General features: G+C 40.1%; 1 long non-coding RNA gene and 1 pseudogene across 1 annotated transcript; one reads left to right on the top strand and one right to left on the bottom strand.

The window, feature by feature from the left end:
* Positions 1-1396: 1396 nt before the first annotated feature.
* LOC102966063 lies at positions 1397-3970 on the top strand (annotated as a pseudogene).
* A 3231-nt stretch (positions 3971-7201) lies between these two features.
* LOC122239230 lies at positions 7202-8114 on the bottom strand. Its single transcript, XR_006218185.1, has 3 exons — positions 8005-8114; positions 7479-7554; positions 7202-7344 (listed from the first exon to the last, which is right to left on the bottom strand). It is a non-coding gene; the product is annotated as an uncharacterized LOC122239230 (long non-coding RNA).
* Between the last annotated feature and the right edge of the window lie 9344 nt (positions 8115-17458).

Below are 17458 nucleotides of genomic sequence, written 5' to 3'. Positions count from 1 at the left end.
TTTCTTTCTTTCTTTTTAAGTAAGTTCCACAGCCATCATGGAGCCCAACATGGGGCTCGAACTCACAACTAAGGTCAAGACCTGAGTTGAGATCAAGGTATTTGGTGGCCTAACCAACAAAGCCACCCAGGCATTCCTTTCATTCTTTTAAAAATATCCAGTGAAGGGAGAATTTCAGAACAACAAGAATCAGAGGCCAGTTGAGAATTTTTTTACTGTTCCTTTATTTTTTACTCAAAACAATATTCAGTAACATTTAAGTATTACCCACCTTTGTTTCAACCCTCTGTGAATGAGATGGAAGGATTAGCTTTTTTTCTCTCTCTCTCTTTTCTTTTCCAAATATGCAAGTCAATCCGGATCTCTCATTTTATGGGAGAAAAGACACAGGGTTTCTCATACTGGGTGATTTTTTCAGAGAGACAACGGAAGCAGAAATTATTTGTAGATATAACATTGAATCTGAACCTATTCCCCCACTTGAGCCCACGTTAGTGGGCAGGTCTTTCACTATTTATAATTTTAACATAAGAGAACAAGTTGGCATGATTTGGGTAAAAATGTCTTATCAAAATTCTGAAACAGTGTTATATGTTCCATTGGGGGCAACATGAAAAGTTTGCCATCTGAGAAAGACGCAGTTATCTTGGTATAACTTGCTTTTGTTTTTTGGTTTTTTTCCCCAAAGAAATAGAAAAAACGTCTTAAGTATATAGTGAGTATCAGGAGAACTTTGAGCTAATAAGGGGGAATTTGACCAGGGGGTCCCCAAATAACAACTCTTTTAAGAAGTTTGGTTGTGAGGGAAGGGTAGCATCTGGAGAGGCCAAAGGAGAGCTTTTCCTTAACAGAGGGGAACTGAGCGAGATTAGGTGTTGATAGGAAAGAATGAGTAGGAGGGGATTGGCTAAAAGATGTAGGAATGAGGAGGAATAATCCAGGGACTTCAGACTCAAATATCCAGGGGCCTCAGTAAGTAACCTAAATGCTTGAGGTAGTGGGATATAAGAAATAGAGTGGCAGGAACTACAGAGAATGGAGAGTACAGGCTCCTTCTGAATATTTGCCTGAGGCACAGAGGAGTTGGGGGAGGGGGGTGAGGGCAGTGTTCTTGATTGTGATGCTAGTATGCACACAAATGTAGGTGTTGGTCAAAACTTGTGGAATTATACACTAAAAAGGATGGATTTTTATCTTTCATTTTTCCTTATAGTAAGTACATTTTTCTTCAAAAGGGAAAAAAGTCTATATGAGCCAAACACAGGATCCATCCATGGGCCACAAATATTGTTTTATGGTTTCTGGGTTAACTGAAAGAATAACTTTTGAAAAGATATGGGGAGTGGGACCCAGATCCCAAATGGAGAGACTTGCCTCAGCTGGAGGAGGGAAATTACATTTTCGTGTGTGGAGTCATCAGACACTGAAATCTGATGTTTTGTTGGGAACTGCTGCATTAGATATCTTTGAAACCGTAAAGTCAAACAACATGAAACTTGAGAAAGTAGTTGTGACTTTACAGCTTGTAGGTGACAAAGAGCCAACAGAGACAATAGGAGACTTGTCAGTTTGTCTTGATGGGCTGCAGTTAGAGTCTGAAGTTGTTACCAATGGTGAAACTACATATTCAGAATGTGTTTCACAGACTAATGATGTCTCCAGACCCAAGGATGAAGCAAAAACACATCCAAATGGATCAGATGAACCTGAGGATTCAGGGACTGGTGAAAATAGGAAGGTCAATGGGAATAATTCTCCATCACTCTCAAATGGCGGTTTTAAACCTTCTAGGCCTCCCAGACCTTCACGACCACCTCCACTTACCCCATGTAGACCAGTATCTGTCAATGGTTCACCATCTGCCACTTCTGAAAATGATGGATCCAGTATGGGCTCTCTGCCACCAACAAATATAAATACATCTGAAGGAGCAACATCTGGATTAATAATTCCTCTTAGTATATCTGGAGGCTCAGGCCCTAGGCCATTAAATCCTGTACCTCAAGATCCCCTACCATCTGGCTGGGAGCAGAGAGTGGACCAGCATGGGCGAGTTTACTACATACATCTTATTGAAAGAAGAACAATGTGGAATAGACCAGAACCTCTACCTACTGGTTGGGAACAGTGGGTTGACAACATGGGACATATTTATTATGTTGACAGTTTCACAAGAACAACAACATGGCAGAGGCCAACATTGGAATCCATCCGGAACTGTGAACAGTGGCAGCTCCAATGTAGTCAGCTTCAAGGAGCAATGCAGCAGTTTAACCAGAGATTCATTTATGGGAATCAGGATTTGTTTACTACATTGCAAAATAAAGAATTTGATCCCCTTCTTTCCCTGCCTCCTGGGTGGGAGAAGAGAACAGACGGCAATGGTAGAGTATATTTCGTCAACCACAACTCTTGTATTACACAATGGGAGGACCCCAGAAGTCAAGGTAAATTAAATGAAAAGCTCTTACCTGAAGGCTGGGAAATGAGATTCACAGTAGATGGAATTCCATATTTTGTGGACCACAATAGAAAAACAACCACCTATATTGACCCCCACACTGGAAAATCTGCTCTAGACAATAGACCACCGATAGCCTATGTACGGGACTTCAAGTTCCCATACTGTCTTAACAACAGTTTTGTATACATGTGTCGAAAATCAAAAATTCAAGTTCATGTTCAGTATTTCTGGTTCTGGTGTTAGCAACTTGCGATGCCACAGCACATAAAGATTACAGGGACAAGAAAAATGTTGTTTGAAGATTCCTTTCAGCAGATAATGAGCTTCAATTCCTAAGATCTGCGAAGACGTTTGTGGGTGATTTTTCCAGGAAAAGAAGGTTTAGATTATGGAGGTGTAGCAAGAGAGAGGTTCTTTGTTTTGTCAAACGAGGTGTTGAACCCCATGTATTGCCCGTTTGAAAATGCAGGGAAGGATAACTACTGCTTGCAGATTAATCCTGCTTCTTACATCAATCCAGATCACCTGAAATATTTTTGTTTTATTGGCAGGCTTATTGCCATGGCTTTGTTCCATGGGAAATTCATAGACACAGGTTTTTAGTGTTTTTTTTTTTTCATCCTATAAGCATATATTGAACAAACCACTTGAACTCAAGGATTTAGAATCTATTGATCCAGAATTTTACAATTCTCTCATCTGGGTTAAAGAAAACAATATTGAGGAACGTGGTTTGGAAATGTACTTCTCTGTCGATAAAGAAATTTTAGGTGAAATCAAGAGTCATGATTTGAAACCTAATGGTGGCAATATTCTTGTGACGGAAGAAAATGAAGAGGAATATATCAGAATGGTAGCTGAATGGAAGTTGTCTCGAGGTGTTGAAGAACAGACACAAGCTTTCTCTGAGGGCTTTAATGAAATTCTTCCCGGAAATACTTGCAATACTTTGATGCAAAGGAATTAGAGGTCCTTTTATGTGGAATGCAAGAGATTCATTTGAATGACTGGCGAAGACATGCCATCTACCATCATTACACTAGGACAAGCAAACAAATTATGTGGTTTGGGCAGTTTGTTAAAGAAATTGATAATGAGAAGAGAATGAGACTTCTGCAGTTTGTTACTGGAATCTGCTGATTGCCAGTTGGAGGATTTGCTGACTTCATGGGGAGCAATGACCACAGAAATTCTGCACTGAAAAAGTTGGGAAAGAAAACTGGTTACCCAGAAGTCATACCTGTTTTAACCGCCTGGACCTGCCACCCTACAAGAGCTATGAGCAACTGAAGGAAAAGCTGTTATTTGCTATTGAAGAAACAGGATTTGGATGAGAGTAACTTCCGAGAACTTGTGCCACCAAAGGACAAGAACTTATTTGCAATGTTTGTCCTTTTCCTTCTCTGCTTGTTGCACATCTTGTTGTAAAATTGGGCTGTGACTGTTTAGAGAGTTATTTGAGTGTAAGTAAATTAATGTTATCATTGAGATTTATCTCCCAATGATTCTGGATTTCTACTCCATGTTTCCAGAAATCAGATTGCAAATGACTAGTCAAAACTTAGTTAACATGAGATTTAACACAGCAATGAAATCTGCCTTGCCTTATTCCACTAGACTGTTACCTTAACAACAGTTTTGTATACATGTGTCGAAAATAAAAAAAAAGAAACTCCATACTTATTAAGGAAGCCATCACTCTCCACTCCTCCCTAACCCAACTCCTGGCAACCACTGATCTATTTTCTCTATGAAGCTACCTATTCTGGAGATTTCATGTAAATGGAATCACATAATATGTACCCTTTCCTAGCTGGATTATTTTACTTAGCATATGTTCTTGAGATTCATGCATGTTGAAGCATGGATCAATACTTCTTTTTATGCCTGAATAATATTCCATTGTATGGATATACCACATTTTGTTTATCTGTTCATCAGTTGGTGGACATTTCAGTTTCCACATTTTGGCTATTGTGAATAGTGCTGGTATGAATGATAATACATTTTTTTTAAGTTTATTTCTTTTGAGAGAGAGTGCACAAGAGGGGGAGGGATGGCGACAGAGGAGAGAGAATCCCAAGAAGGATCCACACTGTCAGCACTGAGCCTGATGCAAGGAACCACTGAGCACTGGTTCCAACTCACAAACTGTGAGATTATGACCTGAGCCAAAATCAAGAGTCAGACGCTTAACAGACTGAGCCACTCAGGTGTCCCCTACTTTTTTTTAAAGTTTATTTATTTGTTTTTAGAAAGAAAGAGAGGATAACCCATTTTTATATTTGCTTTTCCTCCTTCCTGGTCAGTGTGGGAGACAGAATGGTGTGGGAAGAACCTGGAAGCCATGAGGCCACCGCAATAGTCCAGGGGAAAGGGGGAACCTTGGAGATATGGACTAAAACAGGAATAGACAGAAGAGGCTATATATGAGAGACATGGAGAATTGGTGACAGTATGAGAGAGACAGGGCCATGGTAGAAAGGGGAGGGAAAAGAGGATGATACCAGAGCTTTAACTTAGAAGCAGTGTTTTAAATTGGTGCCCTTTCTAGGGCCCAAACATTTGATAATTTTTATAGCTACCGTATGAATAATTACTATGTTAATAAATCCCATGTAAGTCCAGCCACTTGTGGGGACAAGTATTTCCAGGTTCCTAAAATCAGGGCCATACTTAAACTTTGCAGAGCCCATGGGCAAATATTTTTTGCAGGGCCCCTGTCTAAATATAAATTGGAATCACCAGAAATCAGCATGTCGACACTACTCTGGCAGCTCAGTCTTTCAGGAGGCCTCAAAGAACTATCACCTTGACCAACTGGAATAATCTGTTCACCAGGCCATTTCCAGGAATCTGATCCTGGTCACATTGCCCAGGGACAAACCCATAGATATGAGTTCTAGAGTTCCTCAGGGCATCTGGTTAATCCCATGTCAGGAAGGGGTGGCTATGGAGAGTCAGTGCCTCAAAGAGGTAAAAACAGAGATTGGGGCTCTGTGGAACCAAGTCCAAGCTGGACAGCACTGCCAGCAACCACCAGGGAGGGATTTAGAAAACTCTGAGGAAGGCACCTCTGAGGACCTCGGAGAGCCTTACTTGTCCAGGTCTGAGGGTGGTAGAACCCAGAATGATCTGGGATTAATGTGAGCTTTGGGCAGGGGAATAAGAGGTGGAAACCAGCATTTGTTTTGGGTGTGTCCTACTTTCCAAGCACCATGCAAGACACCTGCTTCATTAGATCTTTATAAGCACCTTGTGAGATAGGTACTATCAAACCCATTTTACAGATGAGGAAACTGTGTCCCAGAGAGATTATGTGACTTCCCTCAGGTCATCCAATGGTGAATCCAGGTTTCAAAATGTGTTCTCTTTCTCTACTCCATGTGACTGCCCAGAAAGGATCTTGCCTTTTCCATTTCCACTAGAAGGGCATGTACTATTTCTCTACAAACAGTAAGTATGTCACTCTGATCTTTTCTCTAATTGTTGGACCTTCTCTAGCTGACTGAGTACATTCCACACTGAGTTTCTGTGACTGGGTTTTAGCCATGGCCCAAAGCTCCCTCTGATCTCTTGGCAAAGGAGTAAGGTTTGCATCAAATAATTCCTTGGCTCCTAAACCCCTGTTGCAGGACCTAGGACTCCACCTGTGCCTGGCAATCCCCTGTCTGTCCGGGAAGGTTCAGCTCACATGTGGAATGGACTCATGAAACTCCCTAAAAAACAATTTAAGCCAGAGGAAGAGTCATCAGGCTAGGTGATAGAAGGTTTATTCAGAACCTGACAGGAAATCAGGCTAAGATCATTCTGCATAGTCTGTGGTGACATTAATGATTATTCTAGTTTGGCTTGTCATTGGCTAGGACAGTCTTTGGGCAAAAATCATTAAGGCAAGGTGTGGCTGTTCTCTATGGCTGACGAAATCCTGCACCTAGGCAAGGGGCCAGGCAGGAATTTAAGGACAGCTACATGGCTTAACCATTGTTTGAACACTTTCACCAGAAGCCCTGAATGAGAGATGGCTTCTTGAGAAGTGTTGGCTTGGGTCAGGTAAGAGCTTCACTGTTTTACAGGCATCTTGGTCTCCTTTGTGTGAGCCTCCATCTTTTTTTCTGAACCCATTATTTATGATCCCATAAGTAACTACAAATGAATCAATAAAATGGAGTTGCTGTGAAGGCAGAAATTCAAGATTTACATTAGAGGGAGGATAATGGGAAGTCCCATTTCCTTATAAATGTAGCATCCTGAAAGAGAATATTTGGACAGTTTTTAAGAATCAGAAAATGTGTCCTGTGATTTGAACAAAACCTCGGGACTAGGGCAGTTGAGGTACTGAGTGTAACTGAGTGTAACATCAGCCCTCGGCCAGAAAATTACTCACAGTCCCCTGAAAATGACACTTATGATCTTGAGAAGGGGTAAGGAAGATATCTCCCAGAGGGGTTTAACATCAGGTTTCTTCTTTGGGGGTAGTTAGCCCAGGATCTGAAAGTCAATGCCCACTCTCAACTTTTGACCTATAGCAAATAAGGTTATAGATATGAAAACCAGGAGCTAAAAGGAGTCTGGTTTCTAAGGAACTTGATAGAACAGTAGCAACATTTCTGGATGAGAATAACTTCCAGGTTAACTGACTCCCTAACACTAGTCCCCAAACCTGGCCATCCAAGTTACAATATATGGACAGGGCATCTGGGGTGGATAACTTTATTACATCAGCCCTAGGAAATACCACACATTTCCATTATAGTTTCATGCTTGGTTGGTTGATCTGGATAAAAGGACAATGGTTTCCCTTGTTGGCTTGTGTTCAGCTGCTGCAACAGAAACCAAGCCTGGGTTATTTGACTTCATCATGGCATGAAATCATGGGCCTGTAAAAGGAGTAGAGATGATGAGGTGTTATATAAGGTTTAGGTCTCAAAGTCAACAGAAATGGGTTTCAGGTTTCTGGGCTGACAATGCAAACAAGGGAGTTTTGGCATTCCAGAGGCAGGGTTGATGCTACCTGTATGGCCAGTCTGACCAGCAGCACGTTCTCAGAGGTACTTCCCTAGTGCCAACTCAACTATTCCAGTTTGGGTCTGTAAAATGTCAAAGGCATTTTGTCACGGTGGTTGTTCTTACAAGGCAGATTAGTGCAGTGGTATGGGATTCAGTCCAAGCCTTGGAGCTATCTTGAGACTGGATTACTACAGGATTCTCAAACCTGAGTTTGAATTCTGTCCCTATGATTAGCCTGTGTCCATGAACAAATTACATCCCTTCTCTAAGCTTTAATTTCCTCATCTTCAAAGGGGACACGATAATAGTACCTCTTGACAGGGTTGTGAGGATTATAGGAGATAATTCTTGAAAGCTCTTGGCTCATTGCTGGGCACAGAGTCAGCTCTCAATAAACAGAAGCAATTATGACTATTTAAAAAGCATATGTCTGCTCAAGTGGGGTGCTTCTCTTTTCTTTCCTTCCTTGTTTTTGCTGAAGAAGCCCCTGGCCAGGTCTACAGAAATTGACCAGTCAGTAATGTACTTACCCAATAGCCCATTTCATTCCACTTCTGGGTAGTTTGGCCACTGTCCATATGTAGTTATCTGTGGTAATTACTTCATCAATTGACTCAGGTTTTTTGGTAATGAAGAAGGCAGGACTATTTGATATAATAAATAAGGAACAGTGAAGTTGTTTGTTGAATAACCACAAGGCTGGGTTCAGCATCTGGAAACAGCTGAGCCTTGCAAGGCACTCAAGTTACCCCGCAAAGTTTTTTGCTGAATGCAAAACAGTGATGATAACTTATGTTCTCTAGTATTTGTTTTTATCTTAGAGAGAGAGGGAGAGCATGTGAGTGGGGCAGAGGGGTAGAGGGAGCAAGAGAGAATCCCAAGCAGGCTCCACACCCAGTGTGGAGCCCAACAAGGGGCTTGATCCCACAACCTTGGGATCATGGCTTGAGTCAAAGTCAAGAGTTGGACGCTCAAACTACTGAGCCACCCAGGTGCCCCCCATGTTCTCTAGTTTTTTAAATTCACCTGTCACTTGACTGAGTGAATGTCCCTGATGTCAGGGAGAAAAAATATGTTGTTTTTTTTTTAATATGTTAGTGTTTAAAAATTATCAGGGGCACCTGGGTGGCTCAGTGGTTGAACATTTATTTGACTCTTGATTTTGGCTCAGGTCATGATTTCATGGTTTGAGAATTTGAGCCCCTCATTGGGCTCTGAGCTGGCAGTGCAGAGCTTGCTTGGAATTCTCTCTCTCCCTCTCTCTCTAGCCCTTCTGCATGCTCTCTTTCTCTTTCTCTCAAAATAAATAAATAAACTTTAAAAAATAATTTATCATAGTGTAAATGCAATAGGGAGGATTCAAGTTAACAAAAATAATGTGTGTCTTTAAATTTACAGATTGGCTTTACTATCTTCTCCCCCATTAACTAACAGCTTAAATTTACAGATTGCACTTAAAAGCCACTTGTATGCCATTAAATCCCATTGTGGCCCTCAGGAAAATTATCTGTGTATGCCATATTGACATATTCAACACATCTCAAACTAAATTCATTTTTCTCTTTAAACTTTTTCTCCTTCCCAACTACACGTTTCTTTCAATAGTGTTACCATTTTAATCTCCAAATGTAGATATCTTGATGTGATCTCTGATTCTTCCACCACCTTTCCTGTCGTCAGGAACCACCTGGTCATGATCTCACAGTTCGTGGGTTTGAGCCCCGTGTCTGCTCTGGGCTGACAGCTCAGAGCCTGGAGCCTGCTTCAGATTCTGTGTCTCCCTCTCTCTCTGCCCCACCCCTGTTTGCACTCTGTCTCTCTCTCTCTCTCCAAAATTAGTAAACATTAAAAAACATTTCTTTAATTCTTAATTATCTCATCAACTTATGATGTGAGTACCATTATTTTTTTTCAATATATGAAATTTATTCTCAAATTGGTTTCCATACAACACCCAGTGCTCATCCCAAAAGGTGCCCTCCTCAATACCCATCACCCACCCTCGCCTCCCTCCCACCCCCCATCAACCCTCAGTTTGTTCTCAGTTTTTAAGAGTCTCTTATGCTTTGGCTCTCTCCCACTCTAACCTCTTTTGTGAGTACCATTATTATACCCATTTTATAGATATGGGAACCGAGGTTTAAAGAAGTTAAATAATTATCTAAGATCACATGATAGTAAGGAGCAAAATCAGAATTCAAACCCAAGTCTATCTGACTCCAATCCCACAAGCTTAAACTATACAACTGCCTTTGGTCAGTTGTCTGACATGAACTTTTGTCACAGTTCTGCCTGGTTTGTTCTTCAGGATAAGTGAACATTAATTCAGGTTGCCAATGACTACACATTTGCTGTCCTCCTTGAGTTTATATTTTACTTCTCTTCTACCCTGAGTAGCAGAACTTTGGCTCTTCACTTGCATGCTATTTTTCCCTCAGGTCTTCCCAGATCTTATTTTTCAGACCATATTTCTTATCTTGTGAAAAAAAAAAAAAAAAAGGTAGGAATAATACCATGTGGGGCACCTGGCTGGCTCAGTTGGTGGAACATGCAACTCTTGATCTCAGAGTCCCTAGTTCAAGCTCCACATAGGGCACAGAGCTTACTTTAAAAAAAAAAAATAGTTTTATAATCTTAGTAACTTTAGGGACTTGAAGTTACTCTTATCAACTGTAGGCCATAGAAGGCAATCACTTATCAAAGAGGAATTCATCAATGAGAAATTCTCATGTATACATCAGCTGAACAAGACATGTGCCAAGAATTATCAACAACTTGATTTTAACCTTGATTTTATCAAAGTTAACTTTCTTTGTGGTAGTGAAAAGAATTTTTATTCAGAACTTGTAAGAAGGCAAACAGGGCAACCCAGGCATGGTTAGAAAGTCATAAAAAATGTTTAAATGTTTAAAATAGCAGATTTTGCTTTTTAAAATATTTCTGTAATGAGCACATATGTCTTATATAATAAATGACAATAAGTGTCTTAAATTTTTTTTTTAACGTTTATTTATTTTTGAGACAGAGAGAGACAGAGCATGAATGGGGGAGGGTCAGAGAGAGAGGGAGACACAGAATCTGAAACAGGCTCCAGGCTCTGAGCTGTCAACACAGAGCCCAACATGGGACTTGAACTCATGAACTGAGAGATCATGACCTGAGCTGAAGTTGGACACTTAACCAACTGAGCCACTCAGGCACCCTGACAATAAGTGTTTTAAAATGAACTCTTGGCTAACACATGGCGGGATACAGAAACCTCAAGTTACTCTGTGTTCCAGCTGAATTGATACTAGTATGAGTCTAGTGATTGACTCAAACCAAAAGTGGCTCACCTAGGTGAGTCTTAAACCAAACCAAAAAATTCAAAGGTAATTGGGCTACAGGGGTAAGTTGCATGTTCAAGTCACTCTAATTGAATCATCTTACTAGTTAAAATGTGGTTAATATACTGATCTTCTACAAAATAGTACAAAAAATTCACTATCTCTGCAATTACTTAACTCTGTTACTACCCACCAGATGTCTGACTGGGAGATCAAGGAAGCAGTAGGACTAAAAATGGGGTTCCTGAAAGTAGATGTATATAATCACAGCTGTGTTCTAAAGGTTCTGGATGATTCTTTCTGAGTTTATGACCAACGGCACAGGCTTGCATGAGAGCGCCTAGTGTTTTTTTGGGTGTCATTTTATTATTCTTCACTGATGCTTCTTTATTCTCCCCCAGGAAGCCAGTGGCATTAGATTTATTATATCGAAATGGTATGAGAAAGGACTGGCTTCAAAAAGTTAAACAGCCACAGTGAGAGATACTTGTTCAGTTCTAGTGTTTATGGTGTCGGGTGCTGAGAATACAAAGATGAATAAGATACTATCCCTACCCTCAAGGAGCTAAAATCTGGAATGAGAAGACAGACTAGAAAATAGATTATAACATAATATGGTAAGTGCAATATGGAGGATATTTACAAGGTGCTATTGCAATACAGAAGGGTAACCCATCCCAGCCTGAAAGAGAAGGGGTATTAGAATCACGGAATGCTTTTCAAAGACAAGCTTTGAAAGCCAAGTAGGAGTTGCATAAACAAAGTTGAGATGGTGTGCGAGTAAGGTAAGAAGAGCAGTGTAGAGAATCCCACAGGGAGAACACTGTAAGTAAAGGAATGGAGGCATGAAACAGTATCACATACTTGGAGATCTAGGTGTAGTTCCATATAACTGGGATGTCAAGTAAGAGGAGGAGATATGGCAGGGGATGAGGCTTGTGACATAAGGAGTGTCAAATTCTGGCTTTATGAAAAAGCTACAAATGTAGAATTACACAGTATGCATGATAAATATTAATAGAGAAAGAAGTTAAAATAAAATAAATAAATAAAGAAGACAGTGGATCTGAATGGAAGTGGCTCTGAGAAGGGCTCTGGGAGCCAGGAGCAGTCAGCATGGGCTATCTCACAGAGGAATTGTCCCTCTTATTGTTCAAGCTACAATTTGTGTTTCTAATTCAGCCATTTTTATTTGCCAGTCTCATTCCTATGTTTGGTCTGGTTATTTACAGAAGGCAAAGAAAAAAGTGAATGAAGAGGATAAGGAAAGAAGTTACAGATATTTGAGTAAGTGGTTCCTCATTTGGATGTCTAACTGCAATCACAAAGTTAACATATTCAACCTGAACTGTTGATCTACCGCCCCCCAAGACACACACACACACACACACACACACACACACACACACACACACACACAAATTTGCACCACCTGTAGTCTCCTTTATCTCAGTTGATGGCAACTCCAACTTTCCAGTTCTTTAGGACTAAAGTCTTGGAGCCCATCCTTCACTCTTCCCTCTTCCTCATATCCATACCCAGTCCATTAAGAAATTTTGTTGGCTCTTCCTTCAGAATATACCCCTAATCCCACCATTTTCACCATTTCCAGCTCAATCGACATCATCTTTCATCTTGATTACCGCAACAGCCTTCCAACAAGTCTCCCTGCTTTTACTTTTGACCTCCTACAATCTGTTCTCCCTGCGATGTCCAAAGGGATCCTTTAAAACTGTGAATCAAGTAGCATCACCCAAAACCCTAAACAACTCCCTTTTTTACTCAGATTAAAGCCAAAGTTCTTAGAATGAATTTCTTTAGGAGCTTTGCTCTGGCTAGTCCCCCTTCCTGAAATACTCTTTCTCCAGTAATCTACTTAGCCAACTCTCTTACCTTTTCAAATTTCACAGCTCCATGAGAGTGACCTTGTCCACCCTTTTTAGTTTTTGTAACCTGTTACCCCTATCCCCATGCACTCCTAACCCCCATTATCCTATATGCTTTTTCTTTTTCTCACAGTCCTTATCACTTCTAATATAATATGTAATGTATTTATTATCTTTATTATTTAGTTTCTTGTCTCCCCCTGCTAGGCTGCAACTTCCACAAGGGATTATTTGATTCACTGGCCTACCCAGCTTAGAACACTAAATGTTGAATGGATGAATGAATGAATGAGTTATTATAGTCAATTGAAATCTTCACTTACATTATCCAAATTTCCTATTGTTAACCTAAACAGAGGAATGAGTCACAGGCATCTTAATTCTAGGAACTGAATGAAAAAGGAAAACAAAAGTTTCCCTATGGTCTGACCTTGGGGAGAGGGAAGAAGCCACTAATCTTTTAACATTTTAATGTATTTTCTTATTGTCCTGAAGTTTTAAATGAATTATCAGATTTTTTAAAATTAATTTTTTATTTACTTTGAGAGAGAGAGCAAGGGTTGGAGCAGAGATAGAGACAGAGAGAATCCCAAGAATCTGACAGTGTAGAGCCCAACATGGGGCTCAACTCATGAACCATGAGATCATGACTTGAGCTGAAACCAAGAATCAGACGTTTAACCGACTGAGCCACCCAGGCACCCCAAGTTATCAGATTTTTAAAAATTTGTTTATATGTATGTGTCCTTTCAGGCCTTTTCTATCACAAAGATTATAAACATATTCTTTATACTTGTTCTCACACTTAAATAACTTAGTTTCGCTTTATTTTTTAAGTTTAGATCAGGTCTTTAACCCATCTGGAATTTATGCTTGTGATTCGTGAGAAGTAGGGAGCTGACATCACTTCTTGCAAATGATTAGCCAATTGATCCCAAATCATACATATACAAAAGAATCCAGCCATTCATCACTGGTCTGAATGTCACCTTACTATAAAGTCTATTCTTGAATTTTTTGTTCCTTCAATCTATTTGTCTATTCTGGCACAAATATCAAACTAATCACTGTGACTTTACATTATATTTTGATTATCTTGGGGTTATCTCTGTTCTTAACATTACAAGTCACTATTTATTACTATTTTTAGCCTGAATCAAACACATTTCCATTAATGTGACATTTTTGAATATTTACTATGTGTTGTGCACTGGAAATAAAAATATGTTGGCTGGACTCAATTGTGCAAATTTAAATTCAGTGGATTGTGGTCTAAACTCTGCTTTTTCAGTTGAGTTTTTTTGGGGGGAAGGGAAGATGATGGTAAAGTTGTTTTTTTCCTCTTAAGTATTGCTTAAGTTGCTGATGTATCCATACATAAGAAAGATTGGTTTTGCTAACTTTTTCTGAAATAGTAAGTCTATATATGAATCAGATGTTGAGAGGTTCTAATGAAAAGCCTAAAAATGTGGACAAAGGCTAGGGAATGAGAAAAACAAGATGTAGTGTAATATCCTAAATTTATAGTTTGTTTTCTAGCCTTAGACTGCCATTTAGGTGACAAGTGACTTCATGAATAAATATTAGGGCAAGGTTTTTCCTCTCCCTTTATGAAACTTTGAGAGTTACACACCAAGTCATGCCCAGCGAAGCATCACCACATCCTAGCAAGATCCTGAGTGTATGTGCTCATGAGGACATTTAATTGCATGTTCCCACATCCTCAGATTAACCTTTTGGCAAAGTTAGCTCACTTCATTTGCAAAGGATATGGGGTAACCATGGTCCATTGTTGAGCAAAAGAGGATGAAGATCAGCTGGAAATTGCAATCAGGGAGAAGGTTTGGGTGTATTCTATAAAGCTAGGAGTAACACCAGGAAGTCTACCACATTTAACACAGGTTAAAAGAGTTGAATTTTAAAAACTCTTAAAGAGAAGGTCTTTAAAACTTTAATACTCCCCTACCACACATTAAGTAAATGAATTTTGACATACGTTTGTGCATGGTATACACAATAGTAATATTCGAATATAATTTATTTGAGTGTCATATCGGACCTTCATCTGGTGAGTATTTATTAAGCATTTACTATGTTGGGGATAGCGAGGTGAACTAGACAGACACAATTCCTTCCCTCAGCCAAGGAACTGTCCCTTCCCAACCAAGTGTGTTATGTCATTGACCAAGAAAGGTAAGTGAACAGTCTTTAAACTGTGGAATGACAGAAATGTTTTGTTTAATTACATAATTATCGACATCCAAGGAAATCTGTCTACTCTAAAGCTGATTATAAGTTTCATAACTTCTCTTTGTATTCACCCTCTTTAATTTTTTTAATGTTTATTTATTTTTGAGAGAGAGAGAGACAGAGCACGAGCAGGGGAAGGGCAGAGAGAGAGGAAGACAGAATTTGAAGCAGGCTCCAGGCTCTGAGCTGTCAGCACAGAACCTGATGCAGGGCTCAAACCCACAAACTGCAAGATCATGACCTGAGCTGAAGTCGGACACCTAACCAACTGAGACACTCAGGCACCCTCTTTAAATATCAAATCCGAACATGATTAGCCAGGACTCATGACCTACTTTGCCAGCCTAATACTATTTTATGTCCCTTTCATTACTGTAGTCAAAAAGCTGAGTTTAGTTTTAATGTCACACTAGACATTATTGGATGCTCCCTATGATTAAGAACTCCTCAGTGATTAGTTTTCTTATTCACCAGATTCTCCAAAGAGCATAGTCTTCTCTCCCATAGGGAAAGAGTGGTTGGCTACATTTGGGGCTGCCATATGAGAGTGTTTTCTAAAATATGTCATATGGGATGGGTCCCAGAGTAGGCATGGGTTGTTCAAGGCTGGGTTTGGGATCACAAATACATATAGAATAAACCAGGACTTCAAGGTCTGAGATCACAGAAAGAGAAGAAGAAAGCAATGTCTGGGCACTGAAATATATCTGTTACATGTCAACTTCCTAACATCACTAAGGAGGATTAAATCTGCAGAAAGATGAAAAATGGGCAGTGGTAAAATCCAGAAAGCACACAAAGAAGTGACAGCACTGGCCTTTGAAGAACATATCCTAGAAGAGTTGTTCTTAACCTTGTTTTCATATCCTCACTGGTATGATACACTGTTTTTGAGACCCTGGTAGAGATTGAAATTGTTGGGGCACCCAGGTGACTCAGTCGGTTAAGCATCCGACTTCGGCTCATATCATGATATCCTGGTTCATGATTTCGAGCCCTGCATAGGCTCTGTGCTGACAGCTCAGAGCCTGGAGCCTGCTTAGGATTCTGTGTCTCCCTCACTCTCTACCCCTTGCCCACTCACACTGTGTCTCTCTCTCTCTCTTTCTCTCAAAGATAAATAAACATTAAAAAAATAAAAATAAAGAAAATAAGAAATTGTCTTCCTTCCTTAACTGGTTTTCCTAGTTAAAAGTTTAAAAAGTACTTGTATGCCTCTCAGTTGGTTAAACGTCTGACCCTTGATTTTGGCTCATGTCATGGTCTCACAGTTCATGGGTTCAAGGCCTCGCACTGGGTTCCGTGCTGACAGGGTGGAGCCTGCTACGGATTCTGTCTCCCTCTCTCTCTGCCCCTCCACCACTGTACTCTCTAAATAAACAAACAAGTACGTAAGTAAGTAAGTACAATCACTAAATGAAGAAAAAGGCTTTCATTAACTTTCATGACTACACCAGGCTCCAAACCAGAATTTTAGAACACAAATATTCGGAGCTGAGTTGGAGAAGCAAAAATCACTCTCCAACTTCAGTTCTCAATCTGGCCCACATCTCTAACTGCTGCAGATTACTGTTATGAAACTGGGAATCCAGCACTAGTCCATACTGAGTGCTGCTCCAGAGGTACAGGGTAAATGTTGCTGACAAAACTTCTAAGTGTTCTAATGAGGAGAGCTTGAGACGTGAGTAATTCCTTAACTGAGTATGATGCATTTATAGGGTTAAAGGTGGAGGGCATGTTTAATCTGGTAATCGCTTATAGAAAATGTGGGTAATTTCTCTGGGGAGAACAACCCCAATTACTCATAATGCACCATACTGGGCAGTGCTCAATAGGTGCCACTGCACTACAAATTTAGGTCTGGCATACATTCTCTTGATAATACACTCCCACCCCCTCCACTCCCCCCCCCCCACAAAGTAATGAAATAATAATGGTTGATGGCACCATCTGAGAGGTAGCATAATGGAAGGTGTTACCTGGGCTTTGGAGTCATTTCTAGGTTAGAATTCTAGAACTAACTACCACATAGCTGAGAACACTCATTTCACCAATGTTCTGCTTTGATCTGCTCCTGAAAGTTGGGAAGAGCCTGTGGTGGACTTAGAAACAAGAAATACAGAGCAACCTTTTCTCCTTCTGATCATATTCCTCCCAGTTATCTAGTATCTGGCCCACCCATAGCTTTGCCAGACGCCTAGTTTTAAGCCCTTTGTTTCCCAGGGTTCACTCATGTCTATACCTGATAACGTCCCCAGAAAGGGCTCTTGTAGTTTCAGGGAAGTTGCCTCTCTTCTCCTGGGAGCCTTTATCTAACAGAACCAACATCTTTGCACCTAGATTTGTGTTTACTACTCAGTTTTTTTTTAAATATTAAAAACCATTCACTTTCATTTATATGCAAACTTGTTAATAAAAATATTTAGGGAGAAGGGATTCTCTGTCATACTAAGTCCAGCAAGATGCTAACATTGATAGTACTTCTAAAATTTAGGTACTTATAGAATCTCAAGATATTAAGG

Source organism: Panthera tigris, chromosome B3, assembly GCF_018350195.1.
Source record: "Panthera tigris isolate Pti1 chromosome B3, P.tigris_Pti1_mat1.1, whole genome shotgun sequence".
Classification (NCBI taxonomy): domain Eukaryota; kingdom Metazoa; phylum Chordata; class Mammalia; order Carnivora; family Felidae; genus Panthera; species Panthera tigris.
The sequence above is the reverse complement of the archived record's forward strand: the minus strand, read 5'-3'. Positions and strand labels throughout refer to the sequence as shown.